Source organism: Alligator sinensis, unplaced genomic scaffold (genome assembly GCF_000455745.1).
Source record: "Alligator sinensis unplaced genomic scaffold, ASM45574v1 scaffold351_1, whole genome shotgun sequence".
NCBI lineage: Eukaryota > Metazoa > Chordata > Crocodylia > Alligatoridae > Alligator > Alligator sinensis.
In genome coordinates, this window is record NW_005842790.1 from 371,356 (window position 1) to 378,818 (window position 7,463).

Below are 7,463 nucleotides of genomic sequence, written 5' to 3' on the forward strand. Positions count from 1 at the left end.
GATGACAATCAGATTCTTCCTCCTAAGGGGTCAGCATCAGGTGATTTCAGTAACAAATACACTTGAGAGCTGAGAATATGATAGTGCCAGCATCTCTTACCCTGATTTCCCACACCAAAGATGAACTCAGTGCTTACATCACATAGGATTTCTCTTCTGGTTTTCAGAAGCCTTTCTCCTTCTTGATGCCAGTGTACCTTTTTTCTTTTCTTCCTAACTGGAGAACATGGAGCATGCTGATCGTCAAAGATGGCTCTTCATAGGATCTCTGGGCCATGTTGTGCCTGCAGCTGTAAAAGCACAATAACAGTAAGTTGAAAGGCTGGTTTACTCCTTTATACCTTTTCTTTATGCAGATGACTGTTCAATCCCTCATGTTACTCTCACTTCCTCTGCTTCTTCTCAGATGCTTCAACCCTCCATTTTCAGTAGATATAGTAATGGTCCGTCTCAGGGCTGTGGTTCTGTGACTCATAGTGGAAGAAGCTCATATAAAACTGTACGGAAGCCAAGAGTAGGTAGGCAGCCAAAAGTAACTAACAACAACACAGAAATGGAGAAGAATAAAGAAAAACAAGCCAGTAGATAAGCGTGACTGCTTATTTTGACTACCCAAGTTTTTGGGTGAGTCTATCTGACGTGCATAAAAGATGCCTGTTTTTCAAAGTGGATCTGGGTACTGTCACCCTCTGAAACTCAGGTTCCTTTAAACCACGTAACATGACCCATCCAAAAATCACTGGTCATGTTTGAAAATGTAGGCCATTGTGACTGGAAGTTACCATCACTGACTGGGGGTCATGGTGGGTAGAGAGAGTGGAATCAGGGATCAGTGCTGCAGACAGCTGGGCACCTGCTTAGAGGAGATGTTTAGCGCTAGAGATGAAGCCAGTGCCTGATCCTGAGCATATCCTTGTCTGTGCCAGAAGTCACCTCTTTCTTATACCATTGTGGCCACAGTTGTACTTCTCCCTTTTCTTTCCCCTTGAGTGACCAGACACACAAATAGGAGAAAACATAAAAATAAGAAGTGCTACTGTTTCCACAGAATAAGCAGGTGTTCCCTCAAAGAATCTGGCTTACTGAACTTTTTTGGGTATCTCAGGTGCGTGAGCCACACTTTTGTGTTTACACAATGCTAAAATATTTGCAGAACTTCTAAACCCCTTGAGCATCTACTATCAGGTTCAAATAATTTAAGAGTATTTCCAGGTGTATCTTTTTTTTTCCCTAAATGATTTGAACCAGATTTATTTACCATATGAAGCTGACAAGATGCAACAGGATGTCTATGGAATTTCTGCACTCTGAAGCAAAGAACAGTCCTTGGTGGCTTAAATGCAGTTTGTAAACTCAGTGGAGTCAAGAACTAAGTAAAGGCCAAATCACTTAGCTAATAACTCTTGAAACTGGCAGCTTACTTTTGGAAAAACAGTCCTGGACATAGGATTCAAGACCTAAAAAAAATAAAAATAAAGTAGTTAAGTTTCTGTACTATTTTATTTGAAGATTTCACTTAAAAATCTTAACTTTCCCAGAGGTGAAAGGGCATCACTTTCGAAATTTCATACATCAGAAGTTCATTGTCCACTTGATGTGAAACTTTGGACAACAGAACTTGGTGCGCACACATGTAAAATATGCTTTTGCACTAGTACGAACATGTCAAATTACAGTAAACTGGGATTTAGATGGAAACAAGGCATCTAATGGGAAGAGACAAGGCATCTAATGGGAAGAGAGTTTTACTGTAAATATGCACGCTTACATAACGTTTATGTATGTGTATGGTAAGCCTGCCCCTCAACTGCAGCAGTTCTACTACAGCTCTATACACTGTGGGGCACAAAGCTATCTGGCTTCTATGGCTAGGCAGTACAGCGTTTTGCCTGCTGTAGAAAAGGCTCTTTGGGTGGAGAGGGTGATCCTTGCACCCCCTCTAACTTGGCGCTTGGGAAAGGTGCCTTGCTTTCTCACCCTACTTATACCACAGATGATTAATAATACTGTAAATCAAGTAATTTCCTTGTACCATGTACACTACTCACTTTATGTAGTCAAGTGAAAAGAAATGAAATTGTGTGATAATTCCTTTGATCCTGTTCTGCTGACCATATGAAGATGGCTCCATGTGTTCTTTTTTCATTAGCATGTTGTACTGCAGAGCAGCAGAGATTTATCCTGATGTCAGAATAGATATGATTTCCAAAAGCCTTGGCCTAATTCTGATTTGGTCAATGGCAAGAGTTTTACATACTTCAGTAGTAACAGAATTAGCACTCCTAAATCCTATTCCATGTCTGGATAATATTTTAAAGACTAAGGCAAGTTGTTTTGCTTGAGATACCATTGCAAAGCTTTTAAGTGTTGCACATGGAGTCATCTCGAAGCCCTAAAAGTTGCAAGCAGTTGGAAGAAAATTTCCCTTCCCTATCCAAAGTGCTTTTTAATTATGCTTTCTTGTCTCATTGGGATAGATGCCAGAATTAGAGAACAGCCTTTGTCTGGTATGAAAGAGTTGCAGCGACACACAGCAATACGCACTAATACATTCAGCCTCATTAAACTCCTCTGCTGTAATTATATTAGCTTATAAAGCCAATTAAAGCTAACGCTGATAATATGAAAGACTGAAATGACCAAAACTAAGAATGAATTGTAAAAATCTATTTGAGGCATGCCCTGTATATCACGTAGGGCACTGATTAGCATAGACAAAATGACTGTACATCCTGGTTTTGCATCACTAAATATTTATACTTGCATAAAGTATATTTCACTTATCAGTGTTTCACGGGTTAGTCCTTTTAGGCAAATGACCTTATGTCAGGGATAGGCTTTGGAAAGATTTCAACATTATATATAATGCATAATGCAAACCCATCAATCACTTCGTAAGTTCCAACAACAATTCATACATCTATACCACCACTCCCAATCATTTCTCAGTCTTGCCCAAATGTGCATTCCATTAAGAAAAATACAGCAGGAAAAACATTGAGAGTAGGTTAGGAAAAAAAACATTTAATGAATATAGTTTGCAACTTTTAGAAATTTATGTTGAGATTAATTTTCACAATAACATAAAAGATGTTTAGCCACTGATTTTAAAACACTTGAAGAAAATGAACTGTATCTAAATATCAAGGGGATATGAGCTGGATAATTAAGGATGAATATGTATATCAGTAGGAAGGGTACAGGTTCCATAATTTCAAAAGGCAACCATAATTTTTTTTAGTCCCACACTGGCATACTAAATGAGTGGGTAACTAAGCATGAGAGCATCTGTGTAGGCAAATGAATGAGAGCATGGGTAAGTGGGAGAGGAGTAAGTGAAGTACAGAGTGAAACATTATTAGGAATCCTAAGAAAACATCCCAAAGCTGCACAGGCTACGAAAGGGCAAGTAACAGGCAACTGCACCATATTAAGTGGAAGGGCTAGATACTGAATTACTGAATAGAACTAATCCATGTTACTGAATTAGTAATATGACAACTCAGGCACACCCAAGTCAGAACAAAGTACAGAGTCAGAACAAAATAGGTTGCAACACAGTACCTGAAAACTTCAAGTGCCAGAATAGAACAGACAGTCACAGGCCTGGTTTGTGTTGGTGCAGAGTGTACTGTCCCAGGGAACTGCAGAATGCAAAGTCCCTATTAGATGACCTAATTGCAAAGAGGAATTTACATGAAGCACATGCACCATACATGTAGCACAATTTAGTTCTCTCCCCCTGTATCTTTCCATAGGGTGTTGGGCTAAATCCATTGGCTGGTGCATTGGGGAGGATCCTTAGCCTTCTACAGGATTGAAGGATCGGAACAAAACAAATCTCATGAGGTTCAATAAGGAAAAGTATAAAGTCCTGCACGTAGGATGGAACAATCCCATGCACCAGTACAGACTGGGGACTAACTGGCTAAGCAGGAACTCTGCAAAAAAGGACCTGAGAGTTACAGTGGATGATAAACTGAATATGAGCCAGCAGTGTGCCCTTGTTACGAAGAAGGCTAATGGCAAAATGAGCTGCATTGGTAGGAGCATTGCCAGAACAGTGAGGAAAGAGTTTATTCCCCTCTATTCAGCACTGGTGAGGCCACATCTGGAGTACTGTCTGGTAGGGGTGTGCAAAACAGGCCCTATTCGATTCGGATTCAGCCTGAATAGGGGACAGTGATTCAATTTGTTGATTCGGATCACTGTCCCCGATTTGATTCCGCTAAATCTGAATCTGAAGATTCAATGCTGATTTGGGCCTGTGTGCTTGGCAATGAACCCAGAAGTGGACTGGAAGTACTTCCCCAGGTCTGCTGGGGGAGCGTGCTCGGGGGCCCCCGGGTAACCCCCTAGACCCAGGAGGCACCAGTCACCAAGCCGGAGGGGCACGGGGGGCCTCCCTGTGCTCTCCTCAGTGGACTTAGAAGTGGACTGGAAGTGCTTCTGGTCCACTTCTGGGTCTGCTGCTGAGCGCGCTGGGGAGCCCCCCGCACTCCTATGGGACTCCATGCACCCCAGCATCGTTTCTATGTCTGAATCACCAAATCTTTCCAAATCTCTCCAAATTTATTCAAAGAGTTCCAATTCAATTTGGAGAGATTAAAGGGTCCTCTGATGTGATTTGGATTTGGAGATTGGGCCACCGAATCGGGACGAATCTTCACCAAATCAAATCAGAGACCAAAGCTTCACACAGCCCTACTGTCTGGTTTTGGGCCACCCACTGTAGAAAGGATGTAGACAAATTGGAGAGAGTCCAGTGGAGGGCAACAAAAATGTTTGGGGCCTGGGACATATGACTTCTGAGAAGAGGCTGAGGGAATTAGGTTTAGTTAGTCTGCAGAAGAGAAGACTGTGAGGGAATTTAATAGCAGTCTTCAACTACTTGAAGAGTGGGTCCAAAGCGGATAGAGGTAGACCAGGGGCAGGCAATTATTTTGGGTGGGGGGCCACTTCTCAAGTTTTGGCAAGCCATCGAGGGCTGTAAGGGTAGCCCTGCCCCTTGGCAGGTGCCCCACCCCCTGGCCACCATCTTGGGACAAGAAGTCCCACTTCCTAACCCCTGACCTTTGCCACCAGAAGTCCCTCCCCTTGTCCCCCAGAAGTACTCCTTTCAGCAAAGGGGTCTGCAATCTCAGAACCAAAAAAATACCAAATTATATTTTAAAAATCAAACATGTACTACACAAGTTATTAATTCATTAAAAACAATATTGTGTCCTGATTTACATGTTTTTGTGTAGTGTACATAGAGGTGATAGTATAATAGCTTAAAATGAAGATGCATATTGTGGGAGGGTGTGGGTATGTGGGGTGTGGGGGAGGGTGTGGGTGCATGTAGATATGTGGCATGGGTGGGTATGGGGTCTGCAGAGGGCTGTGTTGGGGGGAGGGTGGCTGGGGAGGGTTGTGGCACATATGGAGGGGGTGGGTTTCCACACAGCCCCCTAACCCCGACAGCAGGCAGATTCCCCACCAACACTCCTCCAAGCCTGGTCTTTGCACTCCTGCCCTGGGGCACTGGTGCAGGCCCCGTGCTCCTGGTCACCACCACCTCCCCCTCCTGTCTGCCACTGCTGCCCTTCTCATGCTGCTTCCCTGTCCTCCCCCGCTTGCTGCTCCGGCACCATGTCCAAGCTGCATGGCTGAGACTGCAGGATGCAACAGGAACTGGACTGGCCTGACCAGCACTGCACAGAGCCAGCGGATAATTGCAGGGGCCTGGCCAATTCCTGATGAGTCCTGCTGGCTGATGCTGCAGCCAGGAACCATGTGGTGCTGGAGTGGCAGCAGCTGCAGGCAGCAAAGCAGAGAAATAGCTGTGGCAGGCTGGGGGGAGTGGCAGCGAGCAGGCACATGAAGCACAGCGATAGCTGGGGAGGCATGCAGGGCCAGTGCCGGTGGGGGGCCCAGGGTGGGGCACAGGCTGGCAGGGGCTCTATGGAGCCAGGCTGGACTACACCAGCAGGGAGAGGGGGAGCCAAGCCTGGCTCCATAGAGCCCCTGCTGACCCATGCCCTGTGCTCCTGCTGCCCCACTCTGGGCCCCACCAGCACTGGTCCCAGGACACTGGTGCAGGTCCTGCACTTTCACCCACCTGTTGCTGCACTCCATGCACCTGCTAACTGCCCCTTCCCCCCACCTTCCACAGATATTTCCCCACTCCTGCCCCCACCTGCCAGCCAGCCGCTCTAGCACCACATGGTTCCTGGCTGCACTGCCGGGACTGCAGGAGCTGGCCCTGTCCAGCCCCAAGGACTGGGGTGATTGCCCGCAGTCCTCCCCTGCCTCTCTGCCCCATTCTTTATCTGACTTTCCCTCTGGTACAGGGAGGCAGGAACAGCCCCAGGCAAGAAGCCTCTGCTAGGCACAGGCTTCTGGCTAGGGGTTGTGATGGTTGAGGTGGGGTGGGGCAGGCCGGCCTTGCTGCTGTGGCTGCTTCATCATGCCACTGGCTCCCTCTGGGTCCTACTGCTGCTGGCTCCTGTCATCTTTGACAGGCAGCCAGGAGCAGATAAATGTTAATTTTCTAATTTTTTTAGGGACCCTGCAGGCCAGACAGAATGGCCTGGCAAGCCAGATCTGGCCCATGGGTTATATTTTGCCCACCCCTGAGTTAAACTATTCTCAGTGGTGGTAGATGACAGAACAAGGAGCAATGCTCTCAAGTTGCAGCAAGGGAAGTTTAGGTTAGATATTAGGAAAAACTTTCTCACTAGGAGGGTAGTAAAGCTGGAACAGGCTACCCAGAGAAGTTGTGGAATCTCCATCCTTGGAGGCTTTTAAGATCTGGCTAGACAAAGCTTTGGCTGGAATGATCTAGTTGGGGCTGGTCCTGCTTTGAGCAGGGGATTGAACTAAATGACCTCATGAGGTCCCTTCCAACCCTACTTTTCTATGATTCTCTGATTCTACAGGGCAGTAGGAGAAAGCACTTCTTTGCAGGCAGGACTGTGATAGTGCTAAGTGCTCGATTCACATGTGCTGAGTATAAGAGTTATCCTCATATTAGGACTGTAAATATCATTGAAAAATTATGTTTAACCTCCTTTAATTATATTGATTAAATGGTTAACTGATATCACAGCATCTTTGAGCCGCTGTTGGGAGCCGCTCCCCGGGGCCTTTGATGGAAAGGGAGGAGAAGGCAGTGGCAAGCCCCACCAGACAACACAGACAATGTGAAGTAGGGGCAGAAGCAGCAGCTGAGGGGCTTTCCCAGTCCACTGTAGCCACTGGTGTTCTGGGAGGGAGGGAGCACCTGTGAACGAGCAACAAATTGCTTAAATAAAAAGTCATTAGGCCGTCGCTGTTTTCCTCTTTAACCTCACAGGTTATGGGTACTAGTCCCCCATGCCCATTTCCCTCCCCTTCTTCCTCGCGCCTCCCTTCTAACTGCCTTCTGCCCTATCACCTTCCCATTCCCGAAGCACCATGCCACTTCCCTTCCCTTCTGA